The sequence below is a fragment of the Ailuropoda melanoleuca genome, chromosome 16 (assembly GCF_002007445.2).
Source record: "Ailuropoda melanoleuca isolate Jingjing chromosome 16, ASM200744v2, whole genome shotgun sequence".
Lineage (NCBI taxonomy): Eukaryota > Metazoa > Chordata > Mammalia > Carnivora > Ursidae > Ailuropoda > Ailuropoda melanoleuca.
In genome coordinates this window covers 22,310,596-22,330,907 of record NC_048233.1, presented here as the reverse complement: position 1 = coordinate 22,330,907, position 20,312 = coordinate 22,310,596, and the positions used below count along the sequence as shown (strand labels likewise).

Here is a 20,312-nt window from a genome sequence, read left to right as displayed (position 1 = left end):
GAGCTCAGTAAAAACCAGCTCCTGTGAAATACGGTTAAACTTGCCTTTCAGAGCTGTCATCTGCATGGAGTTTTTATTCTTGTTGTTCTTCATTGGCATCTCCTTAAAAACCTGCTCTTACAGGTTCAAGAGTGTCCTGGGCTTTTGTACCACCATTCATATTTTTTGAGATGCATGCCTGGAATGTTGTCTGCTCTTCCCTCCAACTTTCCAGATCTTTCCTGTTCCTCAAAACCCAGCTGAAATGTCTATTAAGCCTTTTGGTAACCAGCCTAGCCCAAGGGTCTTTTCTCTCTCTTCCCTCTCAAGACTTAAGTATTATTTTGTCTTTAATTCATTTGTTGGTCAAATTATCTGCTGCTTTTTGAGACTTGTCTTCTATGTCTTTGAGCTATTAGTAACATCTTCTATTATTGATTATGACTTTCTTGAAAATAGAAACCCTTGAAATCTTAATGAGTCCCGTGAAGATTGTTTTAAATAATCTCTCATTCTGGACATAAAAATAACTCACATTTACTAAGCACTTGCTGTATGCCCAAGAGTAACAAATGCTTTATGGATGTTAGCTCAGTTTTTCCTCACATACAGATACAAAAACTCCATGTAGTGGGTTAGACAAAAACCTAGCTCAAACTAGTTGAAATAAGAAAGGGAATATAGTGGTAGCCTGATAGAAAATAACCTTGAAGCTCATGGTATATGTCCAGGCATCCATCTCTCACTCTGTTTTCCCATCTCTTACCTTTACTTTTCTCTTAGTTGACTCTTTTAGGTTTCAAAGATCCTCAGTAACCTCAATCATGGTTGTGGGGGTAATTCTAGCAATTGTTGTGGTGATGGGGATCCCCACATGGCTTCCCAGAACTGGTCAATGATTACTGAGGCCTGAACAGTCATCCCTAAAGTGCAGCTAGAGGAAGTGTGGGTCAAACTCACTTGAAGCATGAAGTCTGAGAATAGAGGCAGCATGGTTTTTCAGTGAGATGCTGAATAGACAATTTTTCTGGTAAGTATTATTTCTAATTTACAGATTAAACCTAGGCTTAGAGATTGAGTAACTTGCCTAAGATCACCCAGATTGGAAGACTCTATCCAGCATAAACTCCAGAGTTTATGATAAACACTTTGCTATATTGTAGTATTTTTATTAAACTATATTTGAGTATCAGTGCTCAAAATAAAAATGGCATCTATTGTACAGACCTTATTTTATGTATCTTTAGCAGCCATCCTCTTTAGATACTCAGTTGTATCTTACTTATTATTTACTGTACTTACTTCCTTGTATAATCTCATTTTTTTTTTTTTTTACCAAATCAGGAACTGAACCATTATCTGAAATTATTGCATACTGGTTGAGTGACTGGATTTGCTTTCCTAAGGCTGTGTTTCAGTCACCATGTTTCCTTACTCAGATCTTCGTATACGAATACATTACTTGAATACCTTACTCGAATACGTTCATGACTCTTTGTGGGCTCCAAAGATAGTACACATGACAGAGAAATCTCAAATGTTGTCCAGGTGGGTTGGCTGCTGAAATCTCCCTCCATTGCCCGTGGAGGTGACTGGATATAAAGTAGAGATTCATGAGTATGTTACAAGGGCTAGTCCAAGATCTGTCAGTGGAAAGACACTTAAGGAGACTAAACCAGGATTGACTGAACTGTGGATGTGGAAGCCCTGATTCTTAGAGCTCCTTAGATGAAAGTGTATGGGTCCTGTTATCTCTGGCTCCTTCCAAAATCTAAGGCCTGCCCTGCTCTTGCTTGGGCCTGCCAGCAGGCCTTGTTCTTCAGGTTCTTCCTGCCCATTCAGTACTTAGGAGAGACCACCTACTGATTCACTGCAACTCCGGGTCTTCCTGTTCTTCTTCTGACCCCAAAATTTCAGATGTCTAAAATGAGTTTTCTATAATTTTTGACATTATTATACTTCTATACTGCTATTTAATTTTATATATATTAACACACAAATGTATGTTTTAGTTGTAACAACCCCTTTCCTGACATTCTGGAATGTATTCCTTGTTTTACTTCTTTCTCTGCTAATGACTTTTCCAACTTTGAAGTAGTTAGATCACAGCTTTTTTATTAATAAGTTTTAATGACTTTGTTTTCTCCACATCATCTAACAAAGTACGTTACAGGCATTGCTCAACAATATATTTATTTAATTTGACTTAGTGCTCAGAGATGGGATGAACTGTCTGTGACATTAATATGAGGATCAGGAATTTCATCTTATTCATAGAAGTGGCCTGAAGACTGTTTTACCCTGCACTTTCAGCTTGGGCTAAGAGCTATAGGGTGAACAGAGTGTACCAGCCTAACCCACAGATTGGTATGTAGTTCTTGTCATCTTTATCCATTCAGTCTTTACTGTATGCTGAGGGGCTAATTTAGGATTGCTTTTTGTTCATTGAATGTAGAATTTGGTGTATTATGAGGATTTTTGCTTCTCATCAGGAATAATGGCTTTATGTTGTAAAAAGCATTAAAATAGTACACGCTATCTTATCCAAACGAGGTCAGTTATTTTATAGTTACGTTTGATCCATGATGGTACTATGGCTGGAAAGGGAAACAAGTCTTCTTATGTAGAAATGTTGCCTATTAACAATGAAAAATGCATTTGTAGTTTGCCTTCCTCTTAACAGTTATATGGCTTCTATTGAAGGTATTTGATCTGTTCAATTACTGATTTTTCACTGGTAAAATATAACTTCATCTTCAGTCCATGCACATCAGCATAGGAGTGCATCTATTTTACTTTTTAATGTTAAAAACCACAAAGGCTTTTCTAAATTAGCAGGGGGCATTTACACAGTAAACTAGTGAAAAATGTTATGAGCTTTCATCAGCTGTTTTGGTTTTAGCTGCCACTTTGGGGCTTTTACACTTCTTTCTCTTTCCCACCCCATCTCCAGGAGGCAAACAAAGAAATATAATTTGCATCAGCTATAGAAATGCCTCTGAGATCACTGCTCTAAGTGTGCTGGGGATTTGGAGTAGAAATCCTGAAAAAGAGAAAAAGGCAAGGGTAAAAGCTCTGTTGACAAGGGAGTTTCATAGGCATGCAGTGAGAGCACAACATTGGACGTGTGAATACAAATTTTGTAAGCTTCGTCTTGTGAAAAAAGTCTAGGAGTGTGGTAGTTCTGTCTGGTTAAAGAGTTGGATACAGTGACAGCTGGATAGCTTAGTTTTTCTTTCTGATGTAGATACTTCCCTGTTGGAGTATTTAGCACCTTTACCCCTTCTTGCCCTGCTTCTCATCACATATGCCACCACTGGTTGAGAGGAAGGTAGGTGGCTCTCTCTGCACATGATGCCAAACAGTTCTCCATCATTTGGCCAATCCACTGGGCTGGACTGGAAGGGCATTTGAATTTTCACTTTGATGCGGAGCATTAGTACATTCACTCTCTGCTGGCTTCAGGTCAGGGGAACCACATAAGCTTGTGAACCAGTTTTTCCCTGGAGCAAATATAATACATGTATTTGGCTAGGAGTCATCTGTTAAAGGTTGACTTTATTTTTTCAAAAGGATCAGGTATTTGTTCAAATTTAGAAAGCATCCAAGTAGAGGCAATGTAGACATTTAATCAAAGCAAAATCTATTGTAAAAAAATAGGAAGATCTCATTATAGATGCACAGTCTGTGTATTTGTGTGCTCAAGGATAATAATAATACTGGGATACATTTCAGAGAAAAGAGATGAGTAAAAATAAGAAAAAAAAATTAATGGATTTGAGCCCAAGTAAATGAAACTCTATTATTTAATTATAGTATCTGACTGTGAATATAAATGGGAGATGTAGAGCGAGAATTTTTTCTACAGTTTGGATCATAGAAGATTTTATGACTAAAAGGGGAAGTCTGAAACTCAGAGCTACAAGCTAGAGGTTTGATCCTTCATAAAATGAATCAGGGAGTATGAAAAAATATTTTGGGATTGAGGACAGTCCCTTTTGCAAGCACTCAAGTGGTTTTACATCTAAAGTGAGTAAAAACTGTATAATGTGAAAACTACGCTAGTGTCCGTCAAATTTGCCACTTTGGAGAAGCCTGAATAGCTGGGATAAAACTTATTGATACACAATAGAGAAAGACATGCTAACCGTTACAGTTTCATGTTTGGAACCTCTTGTGGGCCAGTGTCTGCAATAATATCAATGGTTGGGCCATTTATTTGTTACCAATTGATGTTTTACCAATTGCATGCAGATAAGTTTTAACTCCAGTATCCTGGTTAAATTCCAGTGTAGATGAGTGATGATATTCTATCTGCCATGTTCTTATTTTGCCTTTCTTAAGGAAATGAAGCATAACTGCATTCCCAAGCAGACTTTCGATATACTTTAGATAAAAATTTAGTATTTTTATCTAGTATCTTCATTTTGTAGTTCCATATCATTAGACGTCAGTTTTAGGTTTAGCTCTATCACTGACTCACTTGTGACCTTGGCAGGTAATCTTCATCTCTCTGAAATCTATTTTCTATAAAATAGAACAACAATCTAGGTCGTTGTTAAGCCTACTAACAATTTTCACAGCCTCTGAATTGTTGATGGTTCACATCCTTGATAATACAATAAGGGGAAAATTTTGTCCAGACTTCAAAAATTTTTCAGAAAATTTCAGAAATTACCTTTAAAGTTTTCCGTCCAAGAGTATATATCAAATGCCAGAAATCTTGGTGTTTCAAATTAGAGTCAGTTTCTCCTCTACCCCCCCACCCTCAATAAATCCCATTCCATTTCTTAGTTATCTTTTTAGTGGAGGTATGAATGCATGTATAGTATTAAGTGGAGGGAAACAAGAGAGCTTGGGGAGAAAACAAAAAAGTATCTCATATAGCTATATTTATTCTGATATTCAGATTTTTGATTTAGCAATCTCACATTTTTGCAGACATATTCAGGAGGGCACAGTTTATGATGTACTTAACTCAAAGTGGTAAAATGATGACACCATCAGACTATGATGAGTTATGTATATATAATGTCATTCCTAAAGCAACCACTAAAAAAGCTATACAAAGAGACACTAAAAAATACTGCATGTAAATCAACAATAAAAATTATTGAAGGCAAGAAAGGAAAGAGAAATGAAAAATAGAGGAAAGTATAAAACAAAAAAAAATGAAATTGCAGACTTCAGTCCTAACATATCAATAATTACATTAAATAGGGGTGCCTGGGTGGCGCAATCGTTAAGCGTCTGCCTTCGGCTCAGGGTGTGATCCGGCGTTCTGGGATCGAGTCCCACATCGGGCTCCTCTGCTAGGAGCCTGCTTCTTCCTCTCCCACTCCCCCTGCTTGTGTTCCCTCTCTTACTGGCTGTCTCTCTGTCAAATAAATAAATAAAATCTTAAAAAAAAAATTACATTAAATATAAATGGACTAAATACAACAATTAAAAGATGGTCCGAGTGTATTAAAAATAGGACCTAATTATATGATGTTTATAAGAAATTCTCTTCAAATATAATGATATAGGCAGGTTGAAAGTAAAAGGATAGATAAAGATGTATGATGAAAACATAAATTAAAAAAGGCAGGAGTTGCTATATTAATATCAGATACAGTAGACTTGAGAGCAAAAGAAAAAAAAATTACCAGTGATAGAGGGGGCTATTATATAATGACTAAAGAGTTGTTCCATCAAAAAGACATAGCAATCCTAAACGTATATGCACTAAATTACTGGATTGCAAAATACATGAAGCAAAATTGACAGGTTTGAAAAGACAAATAGACAAATTCACCACAACTTACATAATATTAAATAGATAATTTGAATATCCCTATAATTAATAAGGATATTGAACATAAAATTTTTAAGCTTTTAAAAAGGAAAATCTCGTCCATATGTGTTCACTAGTGAGTTCTAACAGACACTTAGAGAAGTAACACCAATTCTACACAATCCCTTCCAGAAAACCATTTATTTTATGGTAGTATTATCCAGACACCAAAACCCAACAAAGACAGAAAAAGAAAGAGAAAGAAAGAAAGAAGAAAGAAGGAAAAGAAAACCAGACACAAATATCCTTCATGAACATAGACACAAAAGTCCTTAACAAAACATTAGCAAATAGAATTCATATAAAATGACATAAATTCCATAATCAATGGGTTTTACTCCAGGGATGCAAGCTGGTTCAGTACTTGAAAAACTATTAGTGCAATTCACCATGTAACAGGCTAAAGAAGAAATGCCATATGATTCTATCAATTCAGACAGAAAAAGCTTGTGACAAAATTTAACACCCATTCATAATAAAAACTCTCAGATAAATAGGAACAGGGAACTTCCTCAACTTGATATAGAACATCTATTAAAAAATGCATAACAGGGGCGCCTGAGTAGCACAGTCGTTAAGCGTCTGCCTTCAGCTCAGGGGGTGATCCCGGCATTCTGGAATCCATTCCCGCATCAGGCTCCTCTGCTGGGAGCCTGCTTCTTTCTCTCCCACTCCCTCTGCTTGTGTTCCCTCTCTCACTGGCTGCCTCTTCAAATCAATAAATAAAATCTTTAAAAAAAAATGCAAAACAGTCTACAACTAACATTACCTTTAATGATGAAAGACTGAATTCCTTCCCCTTAAATCAGAAAGTAGGTCAAGAATGTGTGTACTCACCACTCTTATTTAATATAGTGCTAGAATTTTTTGCCAGTGGGGGGAGGGGAAGGAAATTAAAAGCATAGAGATCAGAAAGGAAGAAATAAAACTGTCCCTATTTTCAAGTGACATTTTTTTAAATGTAGAAATCCCAAGGAACTTAAAAAACACACTTGTCAGTCTAGTGAGTTCATCAAAGTAGTGGGTTATAAGATAAACATACAAAAATCAATTATATTCTTTTATAATAGCAATGAACACCTGGACACCAACATTAAAAATACAATCCATTTACAGTTACTCAAAAAATTAAATACTTAGGCATAACTCTAACAAAACATGTACAAGACTTTTATGCTGAAATCCAGGAATATCTAAAAATACATATACCATGTTCATGGACTGGAAGACTCACCAATAAAAGATATCAGTTCCCTCAAACTGACATACAGATTTAACATAATTCCTGTCAAATTTTCAGCAAGATTTTTTTGTACATGTAAACAAAATTATCCAAAAATTTATATGAAAAGGCAAAGGAGTTAGAATAGCTATAATGAATTTGAATTAGAAAAATAAAGTGGCAGAGATTAACCCACCCAATTTCTAGATTTACTATGTAGCTATAGTAGTCAAGACTCTCTGATCTTGGTGGAGGGATAGGCACATATATTAATGGAACAGAATGGACAAATCCAGAAATTGATTAACACAAACATATTTAATTGACTTTTGACAAAGGTGCAAAATCAATTCAATGGGAATACAGCCTTTTCAACAAATGGTGTTAAGCCAATTGGACATTCACAGGTAAAAAAACCAAAAACAAACAAACAAACAAAAAAACCAAAAAAACCCCCACAAACCTCATAAAACAGCAATAAAGAAAAAAACACACCAAAAAGCCCATTGACCTAAGTCTGACAACTTATATAAAAATTAACTCAATATATATCATGAACTTAAATTTAAGTCTAAAATTATAAAATTTTTAGGGAAAAATGGAAGTCTTTAGGATCTAGGGCTAGGCAATGCATTTTTGGACTTTCTATCACAAGCAGAATCCATAAAAGGAAAGATTGATAAATTGGATTTTATCAAACTTCAGAACTTTTGCTCTGTGAAAGACCCTTTTATGAGGATGAAAAGACAAGCTACAGACTGGAAGAAAATATTTGCAAACCATGTATCTGACAAACAAATAGTACTAGGAATATAATCTTTAAATCTACAGTTAAAAAAATCTAATTAGAAAATGAACAAAAGACATGAAGAAACATTTTATGGGAGAAGATATATACAGATAGCAAATAAGCACATGAGAGATGTTCAGCATCAACAATCATTAGAGAAAAGCAGAATGGCTAAAATAAAAACTAATGACAACACCAAATGCTGGCAAGGATGCACAGAAACTGGCTCACTCATGTATTGCTGATGGGGATATAAAATGGCACAACCATTCTGCAAAATAGTTTGGCAGGTTTTTAAAGAAAATTTAAGATACAACTCCAGTACAACCCAGCAATTGCTCTCCTGGGCATTTATCCCAGAGAAAGGAAAACTTTTGTTCACATAAAAACCTGTATGCATATGCTTACAGAAGCTTTGTTCATAATAACTTCAAACTGGAAGCAACACAGTGTCTTTCAATGAGCGAATGGTTAAATGATCCATATCATAGAACACAGTCCTCAGCAATAAAAATGAGAGAATTATTGATACTCCAACATGGATAAATCTCCAGAGAATTATGTTGACTGTATGATTTCATTTATGTAATATTTTTGAAATGACAAAATTATAATAATTATAAGTCAATTAGTGATTTCCACTGTTTATGGAGGAGGTGGGATAGGAGGGAAATGGTTATTGCTGTAAAAAGACAATCTGAGGGATTCTTACGGTAATGGAAATGTCTATCTTGACTCTATCAATGTCAATATCTTGGTTTTGGTATTATACTAAGGTTTTGCAAGATGTTACCACTGGGGGGAAATGAAGCAAAGGTTACAGGAATCTCTCTGTTTCTTAAAACTGCCTGTGAGTCTACAATTATCTCAAACTAAGTTGTTTAATTGAAGAAAAAGACAGCCCTCTACCGGCTCCTAGATAAAAATCCAAAGCCTTTCCTTGGCCCTTTCTAACCTCACTCACGTCCTATTTCTCTCTCCCTTGTACATCATGCTGCAGCCATAGTGGCCTTTTTGCTGTCCCTGGACCTGCGTAGTAAGCTCTCACCACAGGGCCTTTGTACTTGCTATTCCCTCTGCTGGGAAGCTCCCCCCTCTGGTTTACCTCATCCTGTTCTCTGCTTAAATGTCACCTTAGCAGAGGTTTTCCTTGAATACTTTCTCTAGAGTAGCATGCCTGTCACAATCTGATGCCTTATTTGGATTTATTTGTTTTCTTTCAGTAAAAGCATACTTGATACTTTAAAAAATTCCACATCCCTAAGATGGGAACCTTAAATTCCCTGCTATGCCTTCACTTTTCTATGTGTTCTTCTTGAATTTGGAGGATTTGATTAAAAAAACAAACCAAAGAAGCTGATTTCTGTTTTCTTTATTTTGTATTTTCTTTCTTTCTGCTGATGTCTATGTGGAATTCATGGGTTCTGCAGTAGTAAATGTTCTGTACTCTGTCATGCTCAGTTTATCACAATCCACTGGTATTTCCACAACAGCTAAGATTTGAGAATTGACCTCTTCACACAGTGAATCTGCCTCTAAATGACTTAGCTCTAATTCTCTTCTAGGCTTTTTAATCAGTCTGCAGTGTGAAGACATACTTCAAGGGGATCCTTAGAAGTCTTGGACAAGCTTACCCTTATGTGTCAGGTATGTCTCTGTCTACACACTAAATGTGGAAGACATGTAACTTTCTTTATTTTTCTATAGCTAAATCTAAATTACGTTTTGTCTTCCATTTAACCATGTGGAAGCAATCTGAGGTTGCATGTAAGTTCTAGGTAAGGTTATGAGATACCAAGCTTTTGAGGAATGACATACCTGTTCTTTGGCTGCCATCTCTTCATGAGCCACAGATTTCCTCCTATCCCTTGTCAGTACTTGTGGGCAACTGCTGAGACATATGTTGATCTTCCTTTGAGGATCTTTTGCTCTCCAAGCTTTTCCAGGTACCTCCTGGGCATATCAGGGCATGCTGTCACTCCTGCTGAACCAGAAGAAACTCTCTGTGGTGGGATGAAGCTCTTCATTCTTTGCATGCCACTCTGAAGCACATGATACGTGTTGTGTTGCTCTTGTATCATGCTGTTGTATGGGGTCCTTTGCACGGCTGGTCAGGTTCAACTGCCTGGACATACTGCTTGGCTATCTCTAAGGTCCAGGTTATATCCAAGAAAGAAGATCCTTTCCCTCCTACGATTATCTCTCACCCACATATTTGGGGTTTCTCTCTGGAACAGTACTTTGAACAAGCACAACTTAGGAAATCAATCAGAACATAATATATTTGTTTTACTTGTTTCTTTAAAATGAATTGGGAAAGGGTGTTGGGAGTTCCCTTGCCTTTGGATTAAAAAAAAAAAATAGGTCTCAGGCAGGCTCCATCCCTAATAACACTACTCTTAGATTAAAAAAAAAAAAAATTCTTCTTGGCACTTTAGATTCCAAACATAGTCTTCATTCAGAAATTAGAATGTCTAATCTCAGACCATAATCATAGCTTGAAAGTTAATTTAATATCCATCATCCCTTCTTCCCCATCTGAGGCCCATTTTTGGGTTGNCTCAGACCATAATCATAGCTTGAAAGTTAATTTAATATCCATCATCCCTTCTTCCCCATCTGAGGCCCATTTTTGGGTTGGGCCAAAAATTGTATTGGGAGAGGGTGTGGGGTTTTTTTCTCTTTTTATCTGTCACTTCCTCTCCCACTTGCTAGCTATTGCTAAAGCTTAAGTGGTTGGAGCATGGCACAGAAGAGGAAATAAATGGCTTAGGAATGTTTCTTACTTGAAATGGTTCTATGTTAAGCTGGCTCCATGCTTTCTGGGCCTGATGATGTTTAAAACTGACACTCACTTGGCTCCTTTCACGGTCTTTGGTGGCTTCCTTGCTGGACCCATCTGGCTTCAGCTCCCCTGACTTGGGTAGGGCTTCTCATCTAGCTACTCCTTTTCCAGTGGAGCTTCTGGTTTTCAGAGAGTCCATTCTACATACACTCTAATTTGGGGTATCAGTGGTACTTCCAGATGGACATCTTGGGCTGCTTCATGAAAACATGATTCTTATGAACCTCTATGGGCAGGAAGGGTGCAGGTTATTCTCAGATTCCAGAGCTGCTCCTAGCCTGACCCTCTTGTCCTCCAGATTTCCAAGGTGAGAATCAATCTGCAGTCCATTGGGTTTCCCAGACTCCAGGCGACACATTTAGGCTGTCTACCTTGTTCCTTTGAAGTGTCTCTAAATACTTGAGAAAGAAAAAGTGGCATCTTCCAGCTCTCTTGCTTGGGGGGACCGTGGGGCTTACCATAGAGTAGCAGCTCAATCCAAGAATCTCTTCGTAAAGCTTCTCCTAATTTCTATTGTTTCAATTCTTTACATTATCTTGTAGGTTTTAGAGCCATTCGACCAGTCTTGTGATTTTTCTTTTAAAATCTGGATTTTGATCTGGCCCTTTACTTTGGAATTTCATACCTGTTTAATGTAGGTAACTCAGCTGAATCTTCCAATCTAATGTCTGGTCATTCTGACCCCACTAGGATGAGTTGAAGTGGTGGGGGGGAGGGGTAAAGATGCAGTCACCCCCCACCCCAAATTGCCCATGGATACACTAGTGTCTATATATGTCTTGACCACCTTGAGTTCAGAGTATAGCAATTTGGCTGTCTGAATGAGGAGAGAAGCAAGATTCAAGGATATAAAATAGAATACTCCAAATATTATATCCTAAATGATAAAAAGAAATTTGCCTACCCTCTTTTGAGTACCTCTAATGTGGTTTTTAATCTTTATAATGATTTTACAGCCTTTACATTAAGGATTTGATATTTGAGGAAACCAGGGGTATTAGTCTGCTAGGGCTGCCATAACAAAGTGCCACAGAGGCGGTGGCTTAAACAACCGAAATTTATTGTGTCGCAATTCTGGAGGATCAAGGTCTAAGTCAGGGTACTGGCAGGGTTGGTTCTTTCTGAGGACTGTGAGGGAAGAATCTATTCCTTCTCCATGTCTTGTAGATGGCATCTTCTCCCTTCCCTGTCTCTTCACATTGTCTTTCCTCTATGAATGCCTATCTCTATGTCCAAATTTGCTTTTTTTTTTTTTTAATAAGGACACCAGTCATATTGGATTAGGGCCCACACTAATGACCTCATCTTAACTAATTATAGAAATGACCTTATTTTCAAATGTCACTTTCTGACGTACTGTGAGTTAGGACTTCAGCATATGAATTTGGGAGGGGGCGGTTTGCACAATTCAACCCATAACACCAGGATTCAAAGAGGCTCAATGACCTCAATTTCACACAGACCTTGAAACGTTAGTGCAGGGATTCCTTAACTGTGTGACTCTAAAGCTTGCATTCTTCCTGCTATACTACACTTCATCTCAGATGAATCTTGCATGCAGGCTTGTGCAATGAGAGTACTGTCTTTCCTTTAAACAACCAAACCAGCCTGGTTGAGGCATGGATCTATCCTGGAAAAAAAGCTCATACTTAGCTAAAATTTCTCTCATCATATGAACTCAGAATAACGCCTTACACAAAGGAGAAACAGGAACATGTTTCTGGAGAGGTCCAATATAGTGCCATTATACCACGGGCTAGAAACTGAATTTATACCTGAATGAGGGTTTATGTTCTATCAGAATTCCAATGGCTCTGAAGCTACTAAAATGGTCTCAACTCCAATTTGGTGATATTATTCCTCTGGCCTGTGGTTTGTATTTCTGGTTCTTTTAACCTATATTCAGATCTAGATGTGCTGTGTGTCTGTGGGCTGCTTCACATAGAGCATATTTAAACAATGTGTAATAAAACAACATATTTAAATCATACAAAAGAAAAAGGGCAGAATGTGTGCTATAAAGTCTCTGCAGGCATTTACTGGATAATGGTAATGATAGCTTTACTAAGAAAAGGATAAAATATGTTCAGCTTCAATGAGGATTGTATTTAGGGGGATTATCAGATTATTTTGGATATATTCCTTTTAAAAACAATTCTTTAGTGCATCCTAGGTGGGAGATAGGAATTATAATAGTGATTCAGAAACATGGCTTCATGCATAGGAACATAATTTGAGTCTTGTAGTATTCATCACTGTTTTATTCCAGATGGCAAAAAAAATTATTATCCCTTTCAGTTAGTGCTTGAAATATATACCTACGGAAATAGTCCGTTATAAGATTTTTCTTGCCAAAACTCTAATAGATGCTCACTTACTGAGAAATATGTGTACTGAGAAGTTATTTAAGAAAGATACACTTTAATGAAGCTGCACTAATGATATTTATTTAGCTAATTGTGTACAGGGATCTAAATATGATTTCAAGTAAGTAGACTATTGGCCATATAAATAAGCCTGGCACAGGTGTGCAGAGTTTTAAGAGAATTAGATAGCAGATCTAATGAAAATTAGAGTAAGCCTCAAATAAATGTTTTATTATAAATTAGATTTCCTGTTATAAAGCAAATAGAGCCACGTTACAAAAGTATTTTAAAATAAGGGTAAAAAATTGCTAACATATCAATAACCAAAAGCAACAAAAACCACCTTTTGGCATACTTGCTTCTCCTCCTTTTTCATTCATTTGTTCAACTAGGGATTAGTAAGTACTTACTTAATGCAGACACTTGGAGAAAGATGGCTAGGACAAGATCTCTGCCCTGAACGAGCTTTTAAATTATCAGAGAAAATACACAGTGATTGAGTCCTTGTAACAGGTGGTAAGTGCCGTTCTGGAGACCAGTTAGCCAACGAGCTTGCTCTCAACTCTATATAATCAGGTCTGGGAAGGCTTTAACAGGTGAGCTGAGATAGAAGAAATGAGTTAGCTGGACAAGAGAAGAAAATGTATTTTAGTTCGAGGAAAGAGCATCTGCTAAGGTATGGGAGGATTGAAATAACATTACGAAGAACTGTAAATAACGCGGCATGTCTGGAACAACAGAGAATGAGGTTGGAGAAGTAGGTGGAGGTGATACCATGGAGGGATTTGTGCCAATTATACTATTGGCAAGAAAGTTTTTCAAGTAGTGAAGGAATGTGTTTAGAATTTCATTTTAGAAAAATTAATCTTCAGCAGTATGATTGGATGGATAGCTTAGAAAATAGTAACCTTAGGAACTGAGGGTTTGGTAAGAGGCCAGATATACCAAGAAGCTGAAATAAAGCTTAAATTAAAAACTCTGGGCTTGCATGGGCCTCTAGCATGGGTAGGGACTCTAAAATGTGTTCTTGTGGTCATATGTTTTTATAAAATTTTATTAAAAAGTTTTTTTTTTTTTTTTTTTTAAAGATTTTATTTATTTATTCGACAGAGATAGAGACAGCCAGTGAGAGAGGGAACACAAGCAGGGGGAGTGGGAGAGGAAGAAGCAGGCTCACAGCGGAGGAGCCTGATGTGGGGCTCGATCCCACAACGCCGGGATCACGCCCTGAGCCGAAGGCAGACGCTTAACCGCTCTGCCACCCAGGCGCCCCTATTAAAAAGTTTTTTAACTTCAATTAGTTATGAATATTTTCTCCTTCTATATTACTACTCCTACCCTGTGCTATGCTTTTCTTAGCATTCTCTTAACGTTCGGGGGCATTGGTGACACAGATTTGGTATTCACAATTTTTACCTTCTTTTTTCTTTTTCAAATTGGATAAGCTTAGGCCTTGCTTTGTTGATCCAGTCCCCAGATATGAAATGGCAGGTTCTTAATCCAAGACAGTAGCTGCAGAGATGAAGAAGGAAAGGATATGGAAGACTAAGGGGGAGGAATTATTGACTTCGTTCCTGTTGGTACGAAGGAAAGGGTGGTGTGCCAAGCTTTCTCGCTTCTAAAACTCGGTGAATGGGAGGGACAGGTTACTATCATAAGTAACAGTCTGTTGAACATCTTCATGTGTGTATGTTTTCATATTTTTGGATTTACAAAAATACAAAATACAAAAAGTGTATTTACCTTTATCAAGGTGTTTTAATGGGTTTTGTTATCTATCACCAAATTGCTTTCCAGGTAGATTGTGCCATTTAACACTGCTACAGTTAATGTAGAAATGGGTTTTCTTGTTTATACCCTTGCTAGCACTGGGTATTATAATTTTAATGTTTTTAAACTAAATTGTTGGGTAAAGATTTCTCTTTTATTCTGATGTGAGATAAATGCCATCCATTATTATTAGCTCTGCATAGGAATCTACTTTCAGGAGATAGTTATTATGGCCTTTCCCTGGTAATGATTTAGGAAGCATTAGGAGTTAGTTATAAATCTTTATGTGAGTAGTTATGTTATACACTCTAAATGCATACATTACATACATACATTATAAAAGCTAGAAATAAGTGGGGCTAAAACAGTTTGTAGATCAGGTTGTTTTTAGACCCAGTGTTGGCAAACTTTTTCTGGTAAGTACCAGACAGTAAATATTTTAGGTGTTGTAGGCTAGGAGGCAAAATTGAGGATATTATGTAAGCACTTTAAGAGAGAAAAAAATTTCCACAAAATTTGACATAGTTCAAAATATAATAATTGAGGAAATTTTTTATAATAGTAGTCTAATGAGAAAAAATGAATTATTTTTTTGGGGGGAGACATTTCATGTTTGTAATTCAAAGTTAATATTTTCAATTCTCAAATTGATTATAAATGTTCATTTATTAAATCATTCTTATTTCACAGGTGGTGAGCTAGATTTGTACTACAGATCATACTGTGCTGACCTCTGTTTTAGACAGTGACATTTATAAGTCATTTTCCCATTAGGTTTTGTTAAAATATTTTGTTTGGTAATATGTTTCAGTTCTCTTACATACTTTATTTGAGCTTATGGCAAATCTACAACTTGCAAAACACCTATCAAAATGTGTGTGTCTGTGTGTGTGTATGTGTGTTTCCGTGTGTGTGTGTGTGTGTGTGTGTGTTATGTGTATAGAGTCTGGGTGGTTTTATTCCACATTATCAATAGAAATTGGGATATATCTGGGGTAGTAACACTATGACAATGAAGCATTTTGTCAATTTAGGTTACCAGAGAAGTGAAACAGGAAGCTAGATTTGACAGGTCCAAATTTGATCTGTTGGTATATGTATTGGAATGAGTTTGAAGTTCCCTGTTGACTTTGATTTGACTATAATTGGTCTTGTTCATTAATGACTGCTCCTACTAACTTCTGGGGATTTCTGCTTTGGTTTTCGCTTTGCTGTTCCTCAGCAACTTTCCAAAACGTTTTCATTCTTTTCCGACCCTCCTTCACAAACTTGTTGTCTTGAAATACTTTCTATAATTTACATTTCATTTGCTAATGGTTTTTGTGGCAAGGCTACCCAGTTCCTCTGGTTTCAAGAAAGAAAAGGAGGAAGGAAGAAAGGAAATGAAATGGAAAGATATGAAAATAAGCAGGTCATTTAACCCACTTCAGATTGGGCCATTTAATCTCCAAAGTTTCAGCTGGAATTTGATTCCTAAATCTAAGACCATTTTTTCTTTTAAACTCTTTGGGAATTCTTTTAAAACGTGGGTAAGTTTAGCTATTTCATGAGTATGCTGAATTATGGACTGGATTTTTTTTTTAAATTTTATTTTATTATATTGTTAATCACCATACAGTACATCCCCAGATTCCGATGTAAAGTTTGATGCTTCATTAGTTGCGTATAACACCCAGTGCACCATGCAATACGTGCCCTCCTTACTACCCATCACCAGTCTATCCCATTCCCCCACCCCCCCCCCTCTGAAGTCTTCAGTTTGTTTCTCATAGTCCATAGTCTCTCATGTTTCATTCCCCCTTCTGATTACCCCCCCTTTCTTTATCCCTTTCTTCCCCTACCGATCATCCTAGTTCTTATGTTCCATAGATGAGAGAAATCATATGATAATTGTCTTTCTCTGCTTGACTTATTTCACTTAGCATTATCTCCTCCAGTGCCGTCCATGTTGCAGCAAATGTTGAGAATTCGTTCTTTCTGATAGCTGAGTAATATTCCATTGTATATATGGACCACAGCTTCTTAATCCAGTCATCTGTTGAAGGGCATCTCGGCTCCTTCCATGATTTGGCTATTGTGGACAATGCAGCTATGAACATTGGGGTGCATATGGCCCTTCTCTTTACTACGTCTGTATCTTTGGGGTAAACACCCAGTAGTGCAATGGCTGGGTCATAGGGTAGTTCAATTTTTAACTTTTTAAGGGACCTCCACACTGTTTTCCAGAGTGGCTGTACCAACTTGCATTCCCACCAACAATGTAGGAGGGATCCCCTTTCTCCACATCCTCTCCAACAATTGTTGTTTCTTGCCTTGTCTATCTTTGCCATTCTAACTGGCGTAAGGTGGTATCTCAGTGTGGTTTTGATTTGAATTTCCCTGATGGCTAATGATTTTGAACATTTTTTCATGTGTCTGTTAGCCATTTGTATGTCTTCATTGGAAAAGTGTCTGTTCATATCTTCTGCCCATTTTATGATTTGTTTATTTGTTTCTCGTGTATTGAGTTTGAGAAGTTCTTTGTAGATCTTGGATACCAGTCCTTTATCTGTGGTGTCCTTTGCAAATATATTCTCCCATTCCGGGGACTGTCTCTTAGTTTTTTTGACTGTTTCCTTGGCTGTGCAGAAGCTCTTTATCTTGATAAAGTCCCATAAGTTCATTTTATCTTTTATTTCTCTTGCCTTTGGAGATGTGTCGTGAAAAAGGTTGCTCTGGCCGATGTCATAGAAGTTGTTGCCTATGTTCTCCTCTAGAATTTTGATGGATTCCTGTCTCACATTGAGGTCTTTCATCCATTTGGAGTTTATTTTTGTGTATGGTGTGAGAGAGTGGTCAAGTTTCATTCTTTTGCATGTAGCTGTATGGACTGGATTTCTTAGGAACTGACAATTGGGTTGAAAGTTTATCTTTTTAGTCAATATGGGTACAAAGAATTGGTATCTTTCTAATACATAATTGAAGAAAATTCAAATGAATGAACTCAATATGAAAATGCTATTTTTAAAAAATATGACGTGGGTGGAACTAGAGGGTATTATGATCAGTGTGTAAGTAAGCCAGTCAGAACAGAAATACACTGTATGATTTCACTCATACGTAGAATTTAAGGAACAAAAAAGATGAACAGAGGGGAAGGGAAGGAAAAAGTAAAATAAGATAAAAACAGAGAGGGAGACAAACCATAAAAGTTTCCTAACTATAGGGAACAAACTGAGGGTTACTGAAGGGGAAGTGGGTGGGGGGATGGGTAATTGGGTTATGGACATTAAGGAGGGCACGTTATGTAATGAGCACTGGGTGTTATAAGCAACTGATGAATCACTAAATTCCACCCTTGAAGCTAATAATAAACTATATGTTAACTAAGTTGAATTGAAATTAAAAAAGAAAAAAATACAGAAAAATTTTCCCATTTTACTAGTACATAGAATATTTTGATTTAATATTTTCTTTAATGGAGAAATATGCCATATCTATTTACACAATAAAGTAAGCTGTATGTATTTTTTAGAGATAATGTGTTATAAGATTGCAATTTTTATGTTTCTGAGAGTAAGCACAGGAGAAAATTCCATCAAAATTAAATTTCAGAATTATTTCCTTCTCTTATTTACTTTCATAGGCTCTTTGGAAGCAAGGTTCCAAATATATCTTTCCGCAGTCTTCCTGCTAGTGGCTAACTCAGCGTGCTCTTCTCAACTATTGTCTTGTTTTTTAGCTGCTGAAATATGTGGCCATTTAAAAAATTTGTTCAATTTCACATTTCGTTTCTGCTTTAGATGCAGAAGGTTTTTTTTTTTTAATAGAAAATTGGTATTAACAGTTTTATAATTCCAAGAACAAAATTTGCTCTAAACACCATTTTTTAAGAATTTTCACTGAGCTGTCCAATTATTGTTAATTGCCAATTGGACTTACTGTGTCTTAAAATAAAATTCCTTTAATATTTATAATCACAATTATTGACAAATATCTGATATTTGTTATTCAAAAAACATTTGTTCAGCCGGAAAAGGAGTAAATTATTTCATCAGAGGCAAAACAGAGCTTCAGGGCCCTTTATTCCTGAGTTCTACCCCAGGTTTGGGGGAAAGCTGTAGGCACTGTGTTCACGTGATCACATGTTTTGTTGTGAAATTTGCAAAGTAAGCTATTTTAACTGCCGTCATTTATGACCAGCACCTCCACTTTAACCTCTCTCCATTCCTTTTCTGTTTTGTGGTGAAATTGAGAGGCTATGGCTTTGTTTTGGTGGGTAGGTCCACCGAAGGAGGAATCCAAGTGGGGATACAGTTATTTTAAGTTAAGCGGGATATAGTTAAAGGTGTTTGTAAATATTCCATGTATAGTGAAGCTATTGATGATGTCCTGCTTTGCCAATTCACTAGACATTTGACACTCAGAGGCCACAATGGAACACAGGAGCCAGAGGCCACCGTGTCCTATGGACCCATCCTACAGCCCTGACAAATGAGGCATGGGGATGGGAGGGTGAGACTCGGTTTGAAACGTATAGAGCCAGAGCTACCCTATGGAAAAGCTTTCATGTTAGTAGATGTATGATATAAACAGAGGCTATGGTTTGTATCAATGCCCAGTCCCAGTAGAAGTTCTCTCCTGTTAGGAATTTAATGACTAATGCGGTTTATGCTGTTATTAACACATCATATACTTTTTCATTTTTGATGGATATTACAGAAATAGAATTTCTCAAATATCTGTGTTTTTAGGACACAAACTTGTAATGGTGATACAGGCAGCAAGTACTGCTGTGCGTGAGCGATTGCATGTTTTCTGAATCTCAGTGATGAATAGTTGAAAACAAATTTTGATTACACATACTAGATAAAAGAATGGATTTTTTTTTCTGTTTTCTCTACAGAAAATGATATTTACAAAGAGGCAGAGTACTCAGCCAACAACTGTAGGGAGAAAAAGCTTTAGAGAGGTGTGGTCAGGGAGCTAATTAATATGCATATTATGTGTTTTTTCTGGATTTTGTGATTTTTTGATATTTCTCAGCATTTTAAAGTAGCAGTTTTTTGGGAATTTTGCACTGTGAATAAATATTTACTTTCACGTTTAACTAATCATTTTAATTTGTATTCTCTTTCTAAAATTGCATGAGCTTTGTGGCCCCACAAAACCTGCTTCTACATAATAAATACTTGTTAAATATTTAGATACCATGAAGGCATACAGCCTAGTATATACTTGTCACTCATTTTGTGTTTGGAGGTGAATGCATCTCCATAGTAACAGTTTGTTATTTTGACTGGAACTTTATATGGACATTAAGTAATATCTGTAAGTTGTAGCTAAGAAGAATTTCTATCTTCTCAAGATCTTAAAATCAATCATTCTACAAAGCATTTTCTTATGGGTGAAAAACTGTTAAAAGTCCTTCATTTAACCAAGGATTTTGATATATGGAAATAATATGTTACTTTATATTTTCCCCCAACCACTTTTTTTGGCTTAACTTTTTGTTTGTGTTTTAT

General features: G+C 36.5%; 1 protein-coding gene across 9 annotated transcripts in view; it reads left to right on the top strand.

Moving 5' to 3' along the window:
• SOX5 (SRY-box transcription factor 5) overlaps window positions 1-20,312 on the top strand; it is a 960,947-nt gene that overhangs the window by 131,699 nt on the left and 808,936 nt on the right. For 6 of the 9 annotated variants that reach the window (XM_034644599.1, XM_034644601.1, XM_019795328.2 and 3 more), the window contains exon 2: window positions 9,393-9,474. The exons of the other annotated variants lie outside the window; for them this stretch is intronic. The gene's annotated coding sequence lies outside the window, so the exon portion shown is untranslated. The remainder of the gene's footprint in view (window positions 1-9,392; window positions 9,475-20,312) is intronic. 9 annotated transcript variants of the gene reach the window in all.